Source organism: Acinonyx jubatus, chromosome A1 (assembly GCF_027475565.1).
Source record: "Acinonyx jubatus isolate Ajub_Pintada_27869175 chromosome A1, VMU_Ajub_asm_v1.0, whole genome shotgun sequence".
In the NCBI taxonomy this organism is placed as follows: Eukaryota; Metazoa; Chordata; class Mammalia; order Carnivora; family Felidae; genus Acinonyx; species Acinonyx jubatus.
In genome coordinates this window covers 204,710,929-204,723,675 of record NC_069380.1, presented here as the reverse complement: position 1 = coordinate 204,723,675, position 12,747 = coordinate 204,710,929, and the positions used below count along the sequence as shown (strand labels likewise).

At 39.9% G+C, this 12,747-nt stretch overlaps 1 protein-coding gene across 3 annotated transcripts in view; it reads right to left on the bottom strand.

The window, feature by feature from the left end:
* The window catches only part of DAB2 (DAB adaptor protein 2), a 68,786-nt gene extending 58,072 nt beyond the window's left edge, over positions 1–10,714 (bottom strand). The window contains exon 1 of one of the 3 annotated variants that reach the window (XM_053201259.1): positions 10,601–10,714. The gene's annotated coding sequence lies outside the window, so the exon portion shown is untranslated. Of the gene's footprint in view, positions 1–10,461 lie in introns of all 3 variants that reach the window. The other 2 variants (XM_015067594.3, XM_053201268.1) reach the window with 2 other exon arrangements.
* Positions 10,715–12,747: the final 2,033 nt, after the last annotated feature.

Genomic DNA, 12,747 nt, shown 5'->3' with positions numbered 1-12,747 from the left:
AGTTAAGATGAAGAAATACTGTATTATGTGAGATCTTACCTTTTTGTTTGCCTTATGATACCTTTTGGCCAGAATACCTTGGCTTTTTATTATATCCTATTTTGCATTTGGCATCACTTGGGACCCACTGTGTCTCCAGGTGTGGCTCTGAGGAAAATGACTGAACTTCTCTTCTATAAAGCGAGAGAAATAAGAGAACTTCCTTCACAGCGCTGTTCTGAGGGTTGAGTAAGTTAATCTGTCTAAAGGACTTCAAGTAGCAATTAGCACATGATAATGTGCATTTTTGTCTGAGTGTCTTAAAAGAATAATTTTTCAAATGTTAAGTAAATTTGAAAATGAGCCTACCCTAAATCTCAGAGATTGCACTTCTAAGTCAGCTTAGAGGAACTCCAATTCATTTGCCAAGAAATATGTCTAAGAATGCCTAGAATAACAAAACGTAGAGCAACTTAAGTGTCCATCAACAGAACAGACAAATAAATCGCGGTGCATGTATTCATTGGGAATACTCTAACAATAATAGGAATGACATGAATCTATGACCCAGAACTGCTTATATCAACACAGATGAACTGAGTAAGAAGAACAAGTTACAGATGAATACATAAAGCATGATGCCACTTACATATGGCTTAAAATATGAAAAATATGTTTCGGATTCTGTGTCTCCCTCTCTCTGACCCTCCCCTGTTCATGCTCTGTCTCTCTCTGTCTCAAAACTAAAATAAATATTAAAAAAAATTTTAAAAATATGAAAAATAAAATTACTCATTACTTAGAGATACAACGATTCATATAAATGAATATATAGATGCCCAAGAGTGATAAATCACAAATTCAAGATGGTGGTTTCCTTGGGAAGAAGAAAGAAGGATGAATTAAAAGGAGGTCTAATTATACTGGTATTTTTTCTTTTTCCTAAGGCTTGATGTAAGGTACATGGGTGAATATTGTTTTACTTTTCATCTCTTTACACAGATGCTCATCTAAGCACTTTATAGATATTAATTTACTTAACCTCATAACACTGCTGTAAGTTGAAACCTATTGTTAGCACCATTTTACAGAGGAGGAAACTGCGGAAGCTGATTAAAGTCACAAAATTACTTAATGGCAAAGCCAGGCTTCACACCCAGGTATTCAGGTCCCAGGCTTTGTGGCTTAACCCCCATGCAATGCCCATGCTCATTAGAATTTTATAAAGAAACGAAAAGGCTGCAGGTGACATTAACTGCCCAACGCAACTTTGGAGTGCACGCGGATCACGTTCCGCTCCCTTGCTCCTGTGACTCTTCCACCTCCAGGCCCCTTGTCCTTCTCTGTCCCACTTTGGCTTTGTACCTCAGCCCCTGTTTTTTTTCTTTCCTCCCTGGATCAATGGATTCATTTGGACTCATGTTTCTGGCTTTGATCATGACCTCGGCACACTTTCCAGGACGTCTGTCCCTGGTGTCTAGACTTTGACCATAAGGAGAAAGTTCTGTGCTGACCCTAAGCCTGGGTCTGGACCCAAGAGAGAGACAATGGGAAGTTATACACTGAGCACAACAGTGAAGGGCCACTGAAAAGGAGTGTTTCTCTGAGGAAGGTGTTAAGAATGAGAAGGTAGAAGTAGAGGTGGTAGCAGGTGTGTGTGTGTGTGTGTGTGTGTGTGTGTGTGTGTGTGTGTGTGTTTATTAGATAAGCTGCTATTTTTCAGAAGAAATTCTGGTGAAAGATACAAGCTGTGGGGACAATACAAACTACCAATAACATTCCAGACAATTTCTACCTGGCTCTCAGACATCAGCACTCCCTCTGAATGGAGCTACCCTGATTTTCCCCCATTCCAGGGAAAGCATACTTGTTCTGGTTAATATTGAGACTGATGCTTCTCCCATCTTTGGTAAAAGAACATTCTTCCAGGGCAGCACAGGGAAAGAAACCTCATCACTTGCTTCTGTTGGGAGAGACGCCCAAGCTCCTGAAACCCATCAGTGGGCCTCTACCCGGATTGCTGTTGCTCCAGCCTTCCGTGGAAGAACTGAGCTCACCGAAAGTGTGTTTGTGGAAGAAACACCACCTGGGAAAGTTAGGCTGGGTGTGGGTTTGGAGGGAGGAAAACCCAGTCCAGAACTCCGCAGTTGTTGCTGAAAATGCTCAAGTCCTAAAGTCATTTTGTCGAGGCCGACCAGGAAATGTGTAATCATAAACTTTAAATGTGTTAATCTGTCAAGTGGACACATTCTGTTATTTTGGTTTAAATTGAGGCAGTTTTTAAACTAACGTTAGACATTAACTACACCCAGTAATTTGATCACACTGTCTCATCTCTCTTTTTCCCTCCTCTCATCCTTCCTCTCTCCCTTCCTCCCTCCCTCTCTCCCTCTTTCTCTCTCTCTCTCTCACACACACACCTTTATATTTTGTTGTTATTGAATTCGAATTATAGACAACAGTTTGTTTTTAAATCTGGTCTATGAATAAAAACAGCTCAGGTTCACTGTGCTTGCTGATTTGCAAGGAGTAACTACCCCCACCGTAGCTTATTTCAAGGTGTCATGTGTTGTCACTGAATATAGAGATGGAAAGAGATCTGCGCTGCGATTCAGCTCCTCTGAGCCTCTGGCACACCCTGTTATAAGGTATAGACTAGCTGTTTTCTCTCCTAATACATTGACTACTGAAGGGTCTCTTTTCACAATTTTCCTGGTCAAGAATAATAATCAGTCAAATTAATTAATCAACCATCTATAAATGAAGAACATCAAGTAAAGTCTCTCTGGAACACGGTGTTTAAAGATCGGGACCACAGTGATTAGCTACTTAAATAGAATAATGACTTCGTTTTCCTGTCTCACTGCAATATAATGAAAATCACTTGGGATGGAGATTCAGAATACCTACATTAGAATCCTGGTTCTGGCATTAACTATTCGTATGATTGGATAAACTGCTTAAAGTCTCTAAACTTTACGTTTCTACTGTGCGAAATGGAAAACAATGCTTGTGGTACAGGCTTATTTCGAGGGCTAAATGATATAGGGATGCATGTAAAATAACAAATTCTTGGTAAGTACCAGGCCCTATGATAGCTGTCTATGTTAACTGCAGGACAAAGGAAATGGTCATTTCTCATTTTAAGATTTTCTCATAAAAACAATTCTTAAATTTTGGTGCTTGCCTCCATCCTCTGGAATGAATACTAAGAGGTGATAAGATACCTGATAATAAAAGAGATACGTATTAATGGGAAACAATCTTTGGAACATTTTTGTGTGTTACTCTTATTACCCCAAAGCTTCCAAGTTCTGCCACTGCTACCACTATGGTCCAAACCATCATCATTTCTCACGTGGACTATTGAAATAACCTCTCGCTGCTTCTGCTCTTATCCCTCCCACAGTCTAGTCCATATAGCAGCTAGTGGTCTCATGAAAAATGTTCAGTAATTTCACACTTTTGTTTAGAACCCTTCAATAATTCCCATCTCCATCAGAGTCAAAGCCAATGTCCTTAGAAATGGCTTCCAAGGCTGTATTGAACTGCCCTCCCTTCCATTACTTTTTAACTGCTAATCTTCCCTTCACTCACTTCACACCCCAGGCCCATTCATATCTCAGACTTTCACACTTGCTGCTCTTTGCCTGGGCTGTCTTCCTCTGGATTCATGACTTCTTAGCTTTCTAAGTAGTTTTGGTAGTTGTTCAAACGTCACCTTCTCATGGAGAGTATTTTTGACCATTGTTTCGGGTTGAGTAGGGTCCTCCTAAAAGTTCATGTCCACCTGGAACTTGTGAAAGTGACCTTATTTGGAAATAGCGTTTTTGCAGATGTAATCTAGTTAAGATAAGGTCATATGGGATTAGGATCGGCCCTAAATCCGACAACTGGTGTCCTTATGACAAAAGGGAAATTGGTCACAGACACACAGGAAAGAAGATGATGTAAAGATGGAGGCAGAGGTTGGGCCAATGCAGCTGGCCGGCCTGGGTACACCAAGGACGGAGGCTGTTAACAGGAGCTAGGAGAGGAGCATCGAACAGATTCTTCCTTGGAGCCTTTGGAAGAAGCAGGGCCCTGACACCTCCTTGATTTGTGAGAGAATAAATCTCTCTTGTTTTAAACCACCTAGATTTTAATAGTTTGTTACAGCAGCTCGAGAAAGCTAACGAAATCAATCAATTTTCAGTTGCTGCCCTACTACCTTATCCTTATTCCCTCCTCTCTGATTTATGCTTTCCCTATAGCACCTATCCTGACAGAGCCTGGTGATTTCTAACTTCCCATAAGCAACATGTTTCATTGACTGTAACTATCAGCAAGTCATTGTAATCTTCAAACATGATTTAGCTTTCCCTTCTCACCTATTCTTGCCAACCAGAAATCTTTATCTTTGCCTCTGTGATATTCCTACTTTAGTGAGGGGAACACCCACTAAACTTGTCTGACTTCTACGGTTCCTCTTGTTCCAGGTTCAACAAAATAGCTGCATGGGACATCTGGGTGGCTCAGTCAGTTAAGCATCTGACTCTTGGTTTTGGCTCAGGTCACGATCTCATGGTTCGTGAGTTGGAACCTTGCATCAAGCTCCCCACTGACAGTGCAGAACCTGCTTGGTATTCTCTCTCTCTCTCTCTCTTTCTGCCTCTCCCCTGCTCATTCTCTCTCTCTCTCTCTCTCTCTCTCTTTCTCTCTCTGAAAATAAATAAACTTAAAAAAATTGCTGCATGTAGTTAGTTACTACATTGATACAGATCCATTAAAACAAGTAAAGCCAAAAAGAGAGGACATATATTGTTTAATTTGAGGATCTGATTTCTAGTAGGTCCAGAATAGGAACCTGTTATATTCTATACTTGGCATCTAAACAGGCTAGACAATGCATTCACACACTTGACAAAATTAACAGTAATTCTTAATGTCTTGTAAAATCCTGATTCCTCTGTCTTAAAAATATCTCTTAATATATTATTTGCTAGACTCATAACCTAAGCAAGATTCAAAACAAACAGAAAATTGAATAGTTTGTCTTTTAAATTGTCCATAAATCTATAGCAATTTTTCCCACCCCACACCACTCTATTTTGTTGACACCATTGACTTGTTGGAGAAAACTATCCGTTTATCCAGTTTAATGTACCACAGCATGGATTTGTTGACATGCCTGGTGGTGTCATTTAATTTGATCTTCTATCTATATTTCCTCTAACCTGGTAGATATATTGACAGGCTTCAGTATACTTCAAATAGACTTCACAGTTAGCTGTGTATTTTCTACAGCATATCACAGCAGTGATCTTTTAAAAAGCATCAGGGGCTCTTGGGTGGCTCAGTAGGTTAAGCGCCTGACTTTGGCTCAGGTCGTGATCTTGCGGTTCATGAGTTCAAGCCCTATGTTGGGGCTCTGTGCTGACAGCTCAGAGCCTGGAGCCTGCTTCAGATTCTGTGTCTTCCTCTCTCTCTGCCCCTCCCACACTTGCGCTTTCTCTCTCTCTCTCTCTCTCTCTCTCTCTCTCAAAAATGAATAAACATTAAAAAAATAAAATAACCTACTCCATCCCCCAAATTGAGGGGGAATAGACAAAACAAGATTGTTGAAGCAGAGTGATGGATATGTAGGGGTTCAATGTACAATTCTCTACATTCTTGTTCATATTTGAAAATTTCTGCAATACAAAGAATTAAAGATCAGTGGCACCATTAGGTGTTTCATATAGTTCATTTGTTCATAATTCACTCACTCATTCATTCATCCAACATTTGTTTTAATTATTTTAGAGAGAGAGAGCGTGCAAGCAGGGGAAAGAGGGGGAAGGAGAGGGAGAGGGAGAAGCAGACAGAGACAGAGAGAGAGAGACTCAACGTGGAGCCCAACGTGTGGCTCGATCCCACGACCCTGAGATCATGACCTGAGCCAAAACTAAGAGTCAGATGCTTAACTGACTGAGCCACTCAGGTGCCCCTCATGCAACCTTTTCCTTAAGCCTGTTACTGTTGGTTTACCAGTTGGGTGCTGTCCGTAAAGAAGTCGTGGCTCCACTCCCTAGGATTCCATGCTTAGCTCAGAGAGCTTCCCACACGGAGCTATTTTAAAAACCATTATTCTTTCAGCCTTTAGAAGCCCCAAATTCAGATTCTGGATATCATGGCACCCCCCTAACTGAAAGAATGGCTTTGTTTCCCTAGCTCCCCTCCAGAGCAGACCCAGACATGCGTGCCGGAGGGGCGCCTTCCAGGATCACGGATCCATGGAGTCCTAATAACCACTGTCCAGTCAACATTAGGCCTTATCAGAAGGCCCAGGCCTGGGCCCCTCTTTGATGGCCCTATGTTCCCAAGTGCTTTTTTTCTGGGTTACTGATTTCAGGCTGGAGTCAGATGATTTGCAAAGTGACCTGCCTTTCCTGTCTGCTTCACACCACGGGGGCGGGCGAGGAGAACAAATAGGTACAAAGTCTGGCTCCTGAGCCCTAGAAAGAGGCCTGTATTGCTGTCATGTGCTTGTCTGATGAGATGTTACAGGGTTTGTTTTTTTCTTTTTCCTGGCTTGATAAAGTTAAGGAATTAATCTACAAAGCTTTAAGTAGATTTTCTTTTGGGAGTGTCTTTGGTAGTCAGGATAGAGCTGCAAAAGGCAATTCTACATTTTGAAGGTACTGCTGATGTCTTGAGGGTGGGGAGGGCATCACTTCTCTTCCTTATCCTTCTGTTGCTCCAGCATGAGTGGCACCTCTAACCAGGGAGCAGAAAAGGAATGGGATAGAACTTTGACCTTCACGAAGATGATGCTGATTATGCATTTTTGCATATAACTTTATAGTTTAATAAACTTTCAAAAATGTTCTCATTGGATCCTTATATCCTTGTTGCAAGTTAGAGAAGTATAATTGTCCTCATTTTGAAGGTGATAAAAATGGGTCTCAGAGAATCAGGGATACTCCTTCAAGTGCATGTAGATTCCTCGTGAAGGTGCCAAGATTCAAATAAATTCTTCTAACTCTTATTACCCTGCCAAGTCAACTTTAAACTACTCGGAATGACCTCCTAAACATTTGATGAAGGAGAAGGAAGAGGATATATATATCAGAGTTTTGAATTATCCCTAATGTCTCTCTTAGCACAGATGCTATTAATTTTCCTATTTTTTTTTATTTTGCTAGATGCATACTCTTTTTAATCTCCAAGTATCTTTGAACATTATAATGTAAAATCATAATGCCTTATGTTTCTATTTTGCCTAAAACACTGTAACTGAATCAGAAAATTATTTTGGTACTACTGTATATATAATAAATGGCACTGTATATATAAGATATAGTACAACTTAGGGCTTTCTCCAAACAATTTGTTCTCCAAACCAGTCAACTTTTTGCTGCGTAAAGGTAGAATTCTTCTGCCTCATGTCTGCCATCAAGATAGGACAACTGTCCTTTGTTATTTGGATTAGTATAAGTCTCAGAGCAGTGGTAAGTTAGCACACTTGTCCCTTGTGAAGAAAGATTGCCCAGAGGACATGTGAGGGAAACATTAACATCTCTTCATGGCCATCTGGTTCTTCTTAGCTGAGGAATGCTCACCGGTTATGGCAGTCCTGAGTAAAAGTCATAGGAAGAGATAGAGACTTGGATCCAAGCAAGGAAAACAATGTGAGGGAATAAAGATAGAATAGAAATAGAGTTGGCAACAAAGTGCTACACACACACACACACACACACACACACACACACACCAAAACCTGAGATGAATCAGGTGAAAAACTTACTCTTTGGATTGGGAAACATTTGGGGCTGAAATAATCTTTTTGAAGAATTTGTACTATTCATTATCATTGAACAGTCTCCAAACTGAACAGCCATATAAGTCTGGACACAATAAAAACATTTTTTAAAGCCATAACAGTATTTTGTTAAAGAAGGAAGTAAAGATATTTATCTGAATGGATCTTCTTAAAATATAATGGAAGATGATATTTTAAAGAACACAAATGTTAATGAGGACACAAAGATCGTAAGATAATTTATTCATGGCAAAGAAAGTTCAAGTTCGAGTTCCTCAGTAAAGAAGGTCTTTTTTCCACTCCAATAGAGGGTACACTGGCCTGGGGTATAGTTGACCTTGTGGCTAATAATGGCACAGCCACTACTTTGTGTCTTATGGCAAATAACTACTCTGTGTGTGCAGCATTCTTCAGTTTGAAAAATACTTGCCCTGCATACTATGATAAAAGATAAAATTTATCATGCCAGAAATGTTGTATAAAATAATATCATTACATATTTTGAACACAAAGAAGAGGATTAAACATTTTGCTTTCAATTGATTTATGTAAGTCATAATATATTTTAAATTGCAAATAATTTGACAATGCTCTGAGCTGGTGATCATCTTACTTTTTTAGGGGAGCTTCAACATGCTTAGTCAGTAAGATGTGTTTATTAACCCTTCTCCAAATTGCAAACACCATGAAGAGAAAGATGCTATTATTTGCACTGAGTATACAATATATCTACAGCGTCTGAATAAATACACATCCCAAAGCAATTCTTATTGTGAAATTAAAAGTGGATTATAACCTGTTTAATAATATTAGATGCTTTATATTTGTCTCCTAGCAACTAAATAATATGGATAAAGAAATTTTTGTAATATGTCTTCAATCATTATTATAATTACGTATAGAGTCTTTGAAAAAATATCTCCAAATATATAATAATCTCTTAGTTATAACATAAATATCATGCAGACCCAACTCCTGAAATATAGAGCAAGCAAGCCAGTATTCCAATTAAACCTTCTAAGAAGTAATTAAATGGAATAGATTTTTTCTCTCATTATGTCTACAGGTGATATCGAATATTGAATACACTTTTTAAGTCATCTGATAGAATTTCTCACAGAAAATTTATTCTGGCTTACGTCCCAATTTTACTCTTCCATACTCCTCTTTGCTCAGTGTCAATAGAAGTTGAATTTTCTAAGAACAAAACACAGTTTCTCCTAAAATTGTTAGATTTTGTCACATAACACTATATACGACTGATTTAATAGAATAAGAAACATTCTACTTCTTGGGGATACTTTTTGGAACTTATTAAATACTAATCAGTGTGTCATGAATTTTTTATCTAGATACCAGGATTTACTTTCTCTTCAGCTTAATTTTATATTTATTTTTGAAAGGTGGGGTGGGGTGGGGAAAGAATATCCCTTTAAAAGTTACTGAAACATTCTAACTTGCTATTGAAACTTGTGAACATTAATGAAAGCTTGGAAAGTGACGCCTTGCAAAAATATTTCACTCATTCTGAATAAGGCTGGAAACAACATTTCTCCAACATTTACCTCTGGGTAAAAGCTGGAGGCCTGGACATCCAAACAATGTTGTGTCCACCAGAAAGCAAGCCGAAAATGAAATGGAAATCGTATTTGCTTTCATTTCCTTCCCTCCACATGAAAGGAAGGAAGGAAGGAAGGAAGGAAGGAAGGAAGGAAGGAAGAAGAGAAGAAGTAAAGAATTGAACAAAAGCTATCTGGACATACTTTAGAAATGCTGCGTGCATATGTGTGTGTGTTTATGATTGTGTGGGTATGTGTATGTTGGATTTCAGCTAGAGAGTATTTTCTACATCTCCACAATTTCTACACCAGCTTGAGACCAAATAATATTTAATCACTTCCATAAAAATGCCAAAATAAGAAAAACATGCATGAAAAAGACAGCAATACGAAGAAGGCATGCTATATATGTTATAGCTGACCACAAACATCATTCACAAAACAAGCAAGCGGCCTAACCAGGAATTTTCCAAATGCTTGTTTTGGGAGAAGTTAACTCCCATACAGAGAGCTTTAAAATAGAAGAGGAAAATGACAGGTTAGTGCCGACCCTTTTAACTGATTTCTCCCTAAAATAAAGACAGCATCTTGAATTAAAATGCAGGTCCTTAGAGCGTGCTTACGAGAAAGCATCACATATACAAATAATAGTTTAGCACGCTGACCCTTTTCACAGAAACAAAAACCCGGTCCGGACCAGGAGGAGGCCTCTGTGTAAGAGGCTATTCCTGCCCTTCCAAGCTGGCCCACTTCCTCCTGGTTTTGGAAGCTTTTCCACTTTGGACCCTTGTTCCTTTCTCCTTCTGGTGTTTTTAGAGAATGACAGAGTTTATCCAACAGGAAATAATAGCATAGTTTCTGCAAGACCTCTATTTCCCCACCACCGGCTTGAACAAGAATCAGGACTACCATGTGGTGCTGTTGAACTTCGCTAAGAGAGCTTTGAGGCATACACACAACATCAGTCTGACGTTAGTTATGTTAGTTACGTTTGGGGAAAAGTGGAGAGGTTGGAGTCCGCACAGCTCTTGGAACCATGGACTCTCAGGATCTTAAAGGACCTTGGGGGCCATCCAGCCCCGTCTCCCACTCTCTACTTACATTCCTTCCCCAACACCACTTCTCCCTGCCCCAACTTACCCTGGGCCACTTTCCGCAAAGGGGATCTCCTGAGCCATTCTATCGTGTCCTTACTTAGGCTAAATACTTTTTTCTGTTTGCTCCTCATCAAACGCAGACAGAGTATAAGATGCTGCCTCCTTCGGCAAGTTTCGCTTACCTTTCTTTTAGGCTCCGAGACATTGCATAAAACTAACCCAGATGTCAGCTGATGTATTATGAATTTAGAATGGGAACCTCGAGTTCCTTCCTGTCTCTCCGTGCATTTTCAGGGGAGATGATTTACAGTTGTCCTGGCCACTGCTGGCTTGAAGATGTTGTTTCTGCTTTTTTTTTTTTTTTCAGTTCATGGTTTGCTCTGCTGTTCCTCATCTGCCACTTCTTTTTGTGCCCTGTCAAACTCAACATCCTTCCTTGATCAGTGCTCTCTAACTCCCTTAGGAAATCCACCTAAATCAAGGCTCTGGGTGTCTTTTCCGAAGGTGTGTGGAAACGAACGGGATTTATTTTGACATACATATATTGACCTGTATATGAGTTAAATATATATTGTATTGTGTTAACAAATACGAAAAATACGTATTTATTTGTTGTGACATGTATACCACACACACGTGTATTTGAATATTTGACATCCCAATGATTAAAAGTCTTACTCTTTGCTCCTTTGCAGAGCCATACTTTTTCTTATCCTCAAATTCCTATTTTTTCCTGTGCAGAGTGGTTTCGAAATGCTTTTTGTTTGCTCCCTCCTGTCTTCACCAGCTTCTAAATTCTTGCTGGTGACGTGCTGAATTATCTTTATTTCTTTCAGTGCCAGCCTCCTCATGCCCTCGGCTTCTTACCACCCACACCAAAGGTTTATTGTGACAGTTTAAATAAAACTGCTTCCTTCCTTGGGGAGGATACCAGTGTTGGAGACTCTCTCCAGGCCTTGCCTGGGGGGAATGCATTTGTTGAGAAGGTTATAAGGAAAAGGGAGGAAACCAAACAATGGAGTCAAAGAATAGTAAGTACTGGATTAACCAACTGGACCTGCTGCTGAGGGCGATTTTTAAAAATCTGAGTTGTTGGCTCAGTTGTGCTGTGTCAAACATGCAAAAGTAAAAAAAAAAAAAAAAAAGTCCTTCTGAGCCGCAAGTAGAAAAGCTGACCCTTATCTATATTAAAAATCTGCCCCGGGGCACCTGGGTGGCTCAGTCAGTTGAGCATCTGACTTAGACTCAGGTCATGATCTCACCGTTTGTGAGTTCGAGCCTCCATATCGGGCTCTTTGCTGTCAGCACAGAGCCTGGAGCCTGCTTCGGAGCCTCTGTCTCCCTCTGTCTCTGCCCTTCTCCTGTAGGCTCTCTCTCTCTCTCTCTCTCTCTCTCTCAAAATAAATAAATAAACATTAAAAAAAAAAAACCTGCCAAAGCCTGAAATTGTGCGTATAAATTCCATGAAGTACTAGTGACCGCATCTGGGGGATCAGAGTGCGAAAGTTGGGATCATGAGCGAAAGCTGCCTGGATTCAAGTGTTCCAGACATCTTATTATTCCAGCTTGGCTTATGACTTTAGAAAATTTAACTAAGGCCAAAAATAGTATGAAAATAGAAGAAAGCAGAGAGTAGGTGTTAGCTAGGAACTACGACTGTGCAACTTTAATTTTTCAGGAGAGCTCTAACTTCCAATGTCTTTCTGTCTCTCATAATGTTCAGATCACGCTTATTGATTTATGGTTCAGAAAATATATTTATTCCATACATGAGCTTCAGGAATTATTCGAGGGAAAACTTTGCAAATCTAAATTGCAAATATGGCACCGAGTTTAAGAAGACATATTGAACTCACATGTTTACCCCCTTTGTCTCCCAAGCCTCCACTAAACTCAAATAAATAAAAGGCTATCAAACCTAATGCAACAAAAAGAACAGAAGAGGGCTTCAGCAGGCAAGCTATTTGAACAAATTGCTGAGTGACAGACATGGATGAAATTGTAGACGTTGACTTATTAGGGCAGGGGAATCCAGACCTCATGTCCACACAGGTAGCACAGTAACTGTGGTGAAAGCAGTTCACACTTCAGAACCCTGGAAAGGCTCAGCTCCCAGCAGCAGCCAGTGTGGTAGATGGAGGGTTGAGGCATGGGGCTGGACCAAGGAGTAGATGGGAAGATTATATAAGTTGGTCCTGTCCAAGGAATGGAACCCTAAAAGGTCCTTCTAATTCCCCAGCGCCCACCATGAACAGAACATTCATGCCTACAACACTTCCCACTTTGCCCATCATTACCATAAACATCATTTATTAACTAGAGAAACCGG